This window comes from Triticum dicoccoides, chromosome 3A (assembly GCF_002162155.2).
Source record: "Triticum dicoccoides isolate Atlit2015 ecotype Zavitan chromosome 3A, WEW_v2.0, whole genome shotgun sequence".
NCBI classification, from domain to species: domain Eukaryota; kingdom Viridiplantae; phylum Streptophyta; class Magnoliopsida; order Poales; family Poaceae; genus Triticum; species Triticum dicoccoides.
Window position 1 is genome coordinate 301,416,120 of NC_041384.1, and position 10,818 is coordinate 301,426,937.

The window sequence follows — 10,818 nt, forward strand, 5'->3', positions numbered from 1 at the left end:
GTCACCCAATCATTGTGGTTAGCTCTACTCCGTTGGGAGACATCATTCAAAATAGAGAAGCCACTGGACGAGTCGCCAAGTGGCCCATTGAACTTGGGTCTCATGGGTTGAAGTATATACCACGTACTGCGATCAAATCTCAAGCGCTGGTTGACTTTATTAATGATTGGACAGAGATGCAGATGCCAGAAGAGAAACCAGACAACACATATTGGACGATTCACTTTGATGGGTCCAGACAATTGGAAGGCTCGGGGGCTGGAGTTGTTTTAACTTCCCCTCGAGGTGACAAGTTTTGTTATGTGATGCGACTGATGTTTCCTTCTACTAACAACACAGCAGAGTATGAAGCCTTTCTCCATGGTCTTCGAATGGCCAAAGAGATGAGCCTGAGCTGGGTCCTGTGTCTTGGCGATTCAGATTTGGTCGCTCAACAAGTGTCAGGCAAGTGGGATTCCAAGGACCCTCTCATGGCGGCTTATTGCCGTGAAGTTGATGCTGTTGCGGGACATTTTAAAGGTTATCAGGTGGAACACATTGACCGTAGGAAGAACGAAGCGGCAGATGCTCTAAGTCGGTTGGGGTATCAGCGTAAGCCGATGCCACCTAACACCTTTTTGGGTGTTTTGCATAACCTGTCTGTTAAGTTACCTACAGAGGAAGATTTGGCCATTCCTAACCCGGAGGCACAGTTGGTGGCGGCTCTTCACGTCATCCCAGATTGGACAGTACCGTTCTTGGCTTACATGACCCGGGGTGAGTTGCCAGAGGATGATACCCTGGCCCGACAGATAACCCGGCGGTCCAAGTCAATGACGATTTCTGACGGAGAATTATACCATCGCAACGTCTCTGGAGCGTTTCAGCTGTGTGTTTCTCCTGAAGAAGGCCAAGAGATACTTCGTGAAATCCATGAAGGGGATTGTGGTCATCACGCCGGTTCAAAGTCTCTTGTGGCCAAAGCTTTTTGTCATGGTTTTTATTGGTTGACGGCTCACGCTGATGCAGAGGATCTGGTCAGTAGGTGTGATGGATGTCAAAAATTTGCACGGCGAGCACATGTGCTGGCTCAAGAGTTGTGGATGATTCCAATCACCTGGCCGTTTGCGGTCTGGGGGCTTGACATGGTTGGACCTTTCAAAAGGTCTAAGGATAAAAAGACACATCTTTTAGTAGTAGTTGACAAATTCACAAAGTGGGTTGAGGCGGAGCCAGTGAGTAAGTGTGATGCAGCCACAGCAGTTCAGTTCATGAAAAAGGTGATCTTTCGCTTTGGTTTTCCACATAGCATTATCACTGACAATGGCACTAATTTATCCTAAGGGGCTATGGAGGAGTTCTGTCAACGTGAGCATATCCGGCTTGATGTTACTTCTGTAGCTCACCCTCAATCTAATTGGCAGGCTCAGAGAGAAAATCAGGAAATCTTAAAAGGTCTCAAACCCCGGCTCATGGTTCCCTTAAAACGGGCACCGGGTTGTTGGGTAGAGGAGTTACCCTCGGTATTGTGGAGTATTAACACCACCCCTAACAGATCTACGGGTTATACACCCTTGTTCATGGTTTATGGAGCGGAAGTAGTGCTGCCTAGTGACATCCGTCATGACTCGCCTCGTGTGGCGGCTTATGTTGAAGCTAATAACGAACAAGCCAGACAGGATGCACTTGACTTATTAGATGAGGAAAGAGACTTAGCAGTGGCTCGATCAGGAATTTATCAACAGGACCCGCGCTGCTATCACAGCGGCCTGGTTAAGTCTAGGACTTTCCAAGAAGGTGACCTGGTGCTCCGGCTCATCCAGGATCTATCAGGTGCACACAAGCTATCCCCGCCTTGGGAAGGACCCTTTGTGGTCAGTAAGAACTTAAACAACGGGTCATATTACCTCATTGAAGTTCAAAAGCACAAAGACTCACGTAAGTCAGAGGAGGAGACCCACCGGCCGTGGAACATTGCTCAACTTCGGCCATACTACACCTGAGCCATCGGCTCTCATCATGTACATACTTTGACGTTGTATATACTATGATAAGTAATAAAGAAGGCCCTCTGTCCTTTTCCTTTTCAAAGATTATATATCTTTACTCTTTTACTCTTTAAAATGACTATTAAGGAGCTGATCATATCTGAATCAAGTCTAACCTTTTTGGTCCGGCTTATGATCGTATTCAAATCTAGCTATAAACCTCAAGATCACTTGGGGGCTTCCTGTTCAAACATAGGTCGTATTCGAACCAAAGAGAACATACATGTCGTAACCCTCATGATCGGCTCAAAGCCAAACTCACCAGGGGGCTTCTTGATCGTATCCGAATCATAGCTTAACCCCTTTTGGGTCTGACTTTAATCGGATTTGAATCAGGGTCATTAAAAACCTCTCAAGATCATTTGGGCGCTTCTTTGTTCAAACATAGGTCATATTCGAATCAAAGAGAACATAGTTGTCGGTACCCTCTTGATCCGTGCAACGCCAAACACACTAGGGGCTATTTGATCGTATTCGAATCTTAGCTTAACCCCTTTGGTCCGGTTTACTAATCGTATTCGAATCAGAAACCCCCAACCTGTAGTTACAAGGTTATTTATATTGTTTGCCACCTGGTATTTTTCTTATTGGTCTTTTATTGTCTCAATTATAAACAATCAGCATGGTCTTTTCGCCGGCTTGACTAATTTACAATAAGCCGCCAAGGCATAAGAATCATCAGGCATTTAGAAGCATTGACTTCTCAAAAAGGACTGGATCGTCAGCCTCATCACCCGGGTCATATAAACCAGCGGTCCAGAGGTCAAAGATACAGGTATGACTGTTGTTTATGAATAGTTTCTTTATGTGTTACTCCAAGGTTATTTCAACCCTGTTTATTTTCACGTTTAGGTCTGTTTGTCTACTATGATAAAACTTTTGGTCATGAATCGGGTATTCTGACCCGTTCGGTGTTAAACCGCTAAGCAAGTATTTCCTTTTGCTACAGGAACAGAGCGGAAATATTACAAAGATAACCATGAATGTAACGCATATATTGACATCAGGAAGCACAGAGTCACAAATGGCGTCTTATGCACGATGGCACGGGCAAAATATGTAGTGTTTCAAAGCTAATTCTATTACAAGGCTTTTTAAAGCCCACAAGGATGGTTCTCATTGTTCCCTCGCCGGTTCACCTCCTTCTGTCAATTGAAAGCTAGGATTAGACCAGTCAAAGCCGTTCATGGCAATGAACTCTGATTCATCATCAATCAAGCCAGCCGGATCAACTTCTGGAGCAAACGTGTGTTGACGAACCGGCGGGATAAGGTCTGTCACCTTGTAAGAAGTAGTCGCCATCTTCTTATTCTCCAAATCAAAACCCGGCTGGTATTTATCAATATTAGTTTCATCTCCAAGGATGGTAGCTTGAGATCGAACTCCCCTCACGCAAGCCATGAAGTCATCTTGCTCAAAGAGAGACCCGTCTTCCTTTACAGTCGGGTACCCCCTAGCTACATCCATCGGGTCTAGATCTGGCACCCAAGCCTTGGAGCGGCTCAGAGCAGTCAAAGCTCCGGTTCTAGGCGCAGGATCATTTGACCTGTTGGAACCTGGCGGGTAAGATTGCCAATTTCTTGAAGACGTCACTGAGCCGGTTGGGTCCTTGATTGGCGGGAGAGATAGCAGCAAGTGCTCGTTGAGCACCAGTGTACAACTGATCCACTAAGGTATAGACCGCCTTCAGTTTCGTCACGTTATCCTTGTTTAGGTTCTTGCTTCGCGGGCCTGCACATAATTTTTCAAACACGGGGCCAACAGGCGGTTTATCTTCCGAGTCAGAAGAAGGTGAAAAAGATCAGTACAGATGGCGGAAACCATTTGAGACACCTGGTTCTTTAAGCCAGTCAGCTCCATAGTAACCTCCTCAAGAGTTGCGTCGGCTTTTTCGGCGCGTTGTGTCAGCAGCGTCTTCTCTTCAGCCCAGGTTTTCTTCTTGGCAGTCAAGCTGGTTCTCAATTTTTTTGTCTCAGCAGGACTTAATTGAAGCTTAGAGTCAGCAGACTTGATTTCTGTCTCCTGATCTGCCAGCCGGGTCTTGGCGTCAGTTAATTGCGAACCCAATCCAGATAAGGCGTTCTACAAAACATACACAGGTATGTCAAGGTTTAAATTAAAGTTCAAGAGTCAAGATTCAAGTCTCAAGTACTTTGCACTGCAAAACCACTTGACACTTGGAGGCTAATGTATGCCAAAACAATTTCTTATGACTCTAATATATTTCAAGTCCCAAGTACCTTACAAAGTAACATCACTTGGCACTTGGGGGCTAATGCATAATATTCAGAAAGTCTCTCAAGATTAAGCCGGATTACAATATTTGATTGGGTTCGGCACAAGACAATTATGAAATTAAAAGTACCGGCTCATTTATATGTGAACCAACCCTTGGGGACTACAGGTGAAATTTATTCTACTTTATTGAACTTCAAAAAAATCAAAAGGTAAAGCTTTAGCCTATATCATAAGTCTATAGATCATTCAAGGTTTTATCATAATCTACAGACTTGGGGGCTGGCAGAATATAAGTAAGCCGAAAAAGCATACCTCATACTTCAGCTACAACTGCTTGACCATTGTGATTTCCGAGTCACGGCTGGAGTGCACATGGCTGAGATAGCCGGACAATATGTCATTGGCATTCAGATGGCTATAATGAGAAATATCAAAATGCACTTTTTGTCTCTCCAGGGCCTCTTGTTTAGCGGTGTGACGAGCCAACACGATGGGATTCCCCGGCTCAACAAAGCGGCTTCCAGTGATCAGAACGTCCTGGACAGACGGTGATGGCGGGTTGGCCGAGCTGGATGGTCCGGTAGCAGAAGGGTTAACGATGGTATCATCAACTAACGGCTTAGGAGGACCTGATTGAGCATTGGCAGCCAGGTCTTCTGGTGCTTCAGTTTGAGGGGGAGAAGGTGGCATGGCCGGTTCAGGTGCAAGGACTGACGGGTCTTCCGCCGGCCTAGTCACCTTGGCCTTCTTGGACTTGGCTTGGCCACTAAGAAAGATATTATGAAACAGTTAGTATAAAGAAGCAGTTTGAAAGACACAGAGGAAAGATAATTTCTTCCTTACCCAGGGGCAGTCTTAAAGTCCGGGAATTGAGTATGAGACGAGTCGCCAGAAGAGAGAGACACCTCCTGCAAAGATAAAAATAAAGTTAGTAATGCAAGGGAGAAGATCCATTAATGAAAAGTAAAAGACAAAGAAATAAACCTCATTCGGGTGTTTTTGAGGAGTTTGTTGAAGAACGGAAGGCGGTTCATCGTCGTTCCGGGCCTGACTACGGCTCTCGTGTTGCTGCTTTTTCAAAAGAAAATGAGGGTCCAGATAAGCCAAAGGGTGTGAAAACCTTACTTTCTGGGTTACGACTCGAAGTTTCTGTCTTGGCAAATGGGCCGAGTCGGAGGAAATAGTTACCTCTTCTTCCACGGCCTGACTGGCCCCCGTGTCCTCCTGGCAATGATCAGTGTTAATAAGATTATTAAAAAGCTGGCCAAGGGAGTCAAGGGCTACCTCCGACTCAGAAGTATCATTGTCAAGTATCAACAGATCCTCAACGGTGCTCTTCTTCTTCTTCTTAGATCTCCGGGTCGTTTTCTTGACGGTTATGGCGGCGGCTCTAGCTTTCTTGGCGGCTTCGTGGTCGTACTTGGCTTTCCAGAAATCAGATTTGGCATATAAAAAAATAAGCAAGATGAAATGTCATGCAGGTATTTAAAACAACTGAGAAAAACACAAAGAGGAAGAGAGCGGGGGTTCTTTACCTCTGGCACCAGGTTAAGCTTGCAGAAGGGGTTTAACCCGACTTTACTGCAGTCTTCGTATTTGCCGTTCACCAGAAGGGTTGACATTGAAACAATATCTTCTTCAGTTAATTGAACGGAGCTGTGACGAAGAGAGTCGTCTGGGCCTCCACCATATTCATACATCAATTTGGATCGGCGGCTTAGAGGGATGACCCGCCACGCAACCCAGCAATGGGTCAAGTCAACTCTGGTTAAGCCGTTCCCCAACAAAGCGTTAAACCTTTTAATGGATGGAATCGGCTTCTTGCGTTCGGTGGCAGTGAGTTTGTCAGGGAGTGCAAACTTGGAGTCAAGACGCTCTGCGCGATAACCCGGCAGTGGCTTCTCATTTGCTGGTGAAGTGTCTTGACAATAGAACCAAGTCTGCTTCCAGTCCTTGGGATGACTCGGCAAGACTATTAGGGGGAAGACGGCGCCCTGTCGATGCTGAATTGAGATACCTCGAAGTTCCAAGCTAGGGCCATTGGTGCACTCGTTCTGGCGGTTCAGATAAAAATACTCTCTAAAGAGTTCCACAGTCGGTTCTTCTTGAAGGTACACCTCGCAGAGAACTTGGAAGTTGCAGATATTGGATATGGAATTAGGCCCGATGTCTTGAGGGTGGAGTTTGAAAAAATGGAGGACATCTCTGAAGAACTTTGAGCCGGCTGGGGAAAAGCCACGGTTCATGTGATCAAAAAAGAAGATAACTTCACCATCTTTTGGATTGGGTCGTTCTTCGTCTGGGTCAGGTGCACGGTAAGACATAACATTCTTCCCTGGCAAAAAACCTATGGTAAAGAATTCCTTTAGATTGTCCTCAGTAACTGTTGAGGGAACCCAGTTGCAGACATTTGGTGCTTTGGACGGCATGATGTTCAAAAGACGAACTGGAAAGAAAGCAACATGCCGGCTTAATTCAATGATAATGGTGAAATTAAGTGATGATGGTACAGGGGAGTAATGGCGGCTTAAGTAAGGGCTAATGTCATATAAGAAAAGTATGCCGACGAAATAAGCCGCCATGACTACAGATATTTGAGAAAGCAGATTCGACTAAGTGTTGAGACAAACAAGTTTCCTAATTGCTTGATATTATTCTAGATCAAATGGCTATTCAAAATGGAAAAAATTCTAGACCTAAAAGTTTAGCGCAGATGAGTTTGTGAGTCCTAATGAGGCCTTTATACTGGGAAAAGGGATCTACTAGTGTCAAGAGTAGGCACAAAACAACTATCGCACAAGCATATATCTCTTTTGGGATCAAGAAGAGGCTGCAGTGGAAGAACTACGGAGAAACTGCGATGAACTATGAAGAACATGCAGAAACCTAGAAAGCCCTAATGCAGATCTGAGGAGCAAGAAGGGAAATGCTTGCAGGCACAGATCTTCCGTGGAAGGTCGCCGTCGTTTTTCTGGACTAATTCTGGTCGATGCAGCGGCCGTAGTCGACAGAGGTGAGGTGCTCTCTGGCGGCAGCGGAGCTCGAGCAGCAGCGGAGGTTGCGAGAGGAGGAAGACAAAGAAGAGAGAAGAATAAGGGGATAAGCGAACAGGCGGGCGCTAAAATCAAGGAGACCTGAATAATGATTATCCAACTAAATGGACACCTCGATTCTCGGAAGGCATTAAAGAATAAAGATCCATTGAGAGATGACGTCATAATGGTTTTTTTGTGTTTTCAAGTAATGACGTCATCGCGGGTTATAAAAATTTCTGCGAAGAAAGGAATATGGATTTTTTCTAAGTATTGAAGATTGACGAAGAACAAAGTTCAAAGTCAACCTGGGGCCTAATGTTGGGGATATAGCTATTAGTTATGACCCACCCATGAGGGGCCGGGTCAGTCCCAATGACGGGTCAAAAAGGAAGCCAAGTAAACATTGAAGGCGATAGTTTATTAAGGTTTATAGAAGGCCTAAGCCCAGAGGCGGCTTAAGGCCCAATATTGTAAACTGCCGTATGTAAGGAAAGGCTTGTAAGGAAAGGCATGTAAAAGAAGTCACCAAGCCGGACACACTTTATGAGCCGGCCGGGACTCTGTAGGCCACCAGGAATCAACCCGTGTATATAAGGGGAGGACCCGGTGGCGGCTTAGGGCAAGAAACAAGAGATCGATAACCAAGTCGGCAGATTAGCCTCTTGGTGATCAAAACCCCAGCAATTCCAACACAACTAAACGTAGGCTTTTACCTTCATCGTAAGGGGCCGAACTAGTATAAAACCTCTCGTGTCCTTTGTCCCGACTAACCCCTTTAAGCTTCCTAGTTCTGATGGCCCTACGACTAAAAAGTCCTTTTGCTAGGACATCTGCCATGACAATTCCACGACATCCTCCGCACCACCGAACGCGTCTGCGCCGCGCCAGACATGTCCACCGCCACCGCCGCGTCACTCCGGCCAATGGGGGAGTGCCACATCATCGCTGCCGCCTACAACCAGTCCCGCACCGCCACGTCATCGGGGGCGCCCACATCGCCGCGTGGGCCTGCCAGGCCCATCTCTAGCCCGCTCCGGACCGCGTCGGGCCCAGATCCGCCCGCGCCTCGCCGGCAACTGCCATCCCCGAGTGCCCTCATCCGCCGCCGTGCCGAACCTCGACGGAGGCCGCGCACCTCGCCGATTGAAGTTCGCCGTCGCTGCTGTCCTTCCTCCACCGTGCCGCCGCCGTCCTTCCTACGTCGTCGCCCTGCTCGCACACCACCACCGGTGCCGCTCTGCCGCCTCACGCGCATCTCGCTGGCGCGCGCCGACGCTCCGCTCGCTGCCAACCACTGCCAGCTGCGCCGCCTTGCCCGCGCGCCTCCTGATCCAGCTGCTGAGCGTCCCCGTCCGGCCCCGCTATCGCCGCCTTGGGGATCCTGCGCCCGTTCCTACTCGCGGCCGGCCTTCCCCTCACCGGATTACCACCGGATCCGGCCGGCCGCTCGACCCCGACGTTCTCCTCCGGCCATCTTCCTCTCCTCCGGCCATCTTCCTTGTCGTCATTGACCGGATCCGTTGCTGCCTTGTTATCCGTGCCTCGGGTCAAACCCTAACCCGGAGGGTGAGATTTCAAAGTCCTTTTTCTGCCATATTTTATGCCCTATTCATCATAACATATCTCCGTGACCATAGCTCCATTTCATGCATATGTTATATCAAAATGTTCATTGTGAGATGCTCTTCATTTAATTCCATTGTGGCATGCTTGTTTGAGTCCATCTTGATGCCCTAATTATTGATGCAAGAGTGCTAATTATTGATGCAAGAGTGCTATAAAATGTTTACTGCTGCTACTTATCAGATTATGATGATTTGTCATTTTTGTCACATTTGATGCGTGCATCATGTGGGCATGAGCTCTACACTTGTTTTGAACTATGCTATGCCATCTTTACAGGGGTACTTTCCATGTATTTTTGTGATCTATGTGGTGACTAGCAAAAGCATGCAAAGTAGCCTTCGTGATATTGCTGTTCTCAAGGACTTAGGATTTTGCTAAGTCTTGTGCCTGCTGTTATTTTGATGCCATGTAAACATGATGCTACAGTGAGATCCATGCTTTTTTTAAGTTTCTTCAGTAAGGATGTTTTGAACATATGGTTAATCTTTCTCTACTTTTGCTATAAAATGTTCCTGGCAGAATGTTTATATGTTAATCAATTTGGCCATGGTTGTTGCTAGTGATCCATGCATGCTATGAACTTGCTCTTGCCATGGTTAGCTTCATGAACATGTCATCTTGCTTTTGCCATGCTTGTTATGTCATGAAATTCCTTGTGGTGAGTGATTTGAGCTCGCAAAGATGCCTTCATAATTCTGTTTAGGCCATGCTCAATTTTCTGCTAAGTCTGGAACTGTTAATAAAACTTGCTATGTCTACATGGGTGCCATCATATCTTCTGTGCCTTTTTGGCTCATGATCAGTAAGGGACTTTTGTTTTCTATGATATGTGCCCGTAGCAGGTTGTTTGCTTTCTCTAAACATGACTTCCTGATGTTATTCCTGACATGTTAGTATTTTTACTAAGTCTGTGAAGCTGATATCTTTTGCACTTTTGCCATGCTTGTTTGGACCTGCTCTTGTGTAATTTAGCCATAGTTCAGTGTTCATGTTTTGTCAAGCATTTTGAGTACATCACTGCCATATGCCGTGTTGACATGTTGGAGTGCAGTAGCTTAGCTTCTTGTTGCATTCTAGATGGCATCGTGCTGTTAATCGCAGAATTGTGCCATTCTTGTTTTGCTTGCCATTTGCAAACCGTGCATCCATTTCCGGTGATCCTTATATCGATTTCAACCAAAATCATCTCGTCTTTCCAGCGGCACACTTGGTTTGCCAAGTTGATGCCTTGATCATTCTTTCCCTTCTGGAGCATGCATATACATCGCATATCATGCCATGTATTACATCATGTTGCTTGTGCTTTTGCACCGTGATTGATTGTCGTTCCATTGCTTGTGTTCTTGCTTTGTGTAGAGCCGGGAGACGAGTACGTGATGAGGAACCTATTGAGTACGCTTTTGAGGATCAAGCTTTCGGCAACTCTGAGAACTTTGCAGGCAAGATGACCATACCCTCGAAATCACTTCTATCTTTGCTTGCTAGTTGCTCGCTCTATTGCTATGCCGTGTTACGTACCACTTGCTATATCATGCCTCCCATATTGCCATGTCAAGCCTCTAACCCTCCTTTCCCAGCAAACTGTTGTTTGGCTATGTTACCGCTTTGCTCAGCCCCTCTGATAGCGTTGCTAGTTGCAGGTGAAGATCAAGTTTGTTCCATGTTGGAACATGGATATTGTTGGGATATCATTATTGTATCTTATTTACTTTAATGCACCTATATACTTGGTAAAGGGTGAAAGGCTCGACCTTATGCCTGGTGTTTTGTTCCACTCTTACCGCCCAAGTTTCCATCATACCGGTGTTATGTTCCTTGATTTTGCGTTCCTTACGCAGTTGGGTGTTATGGGAACCCCTTGACAGTTCGCTTTGAATAAAACTCCTCCAGCA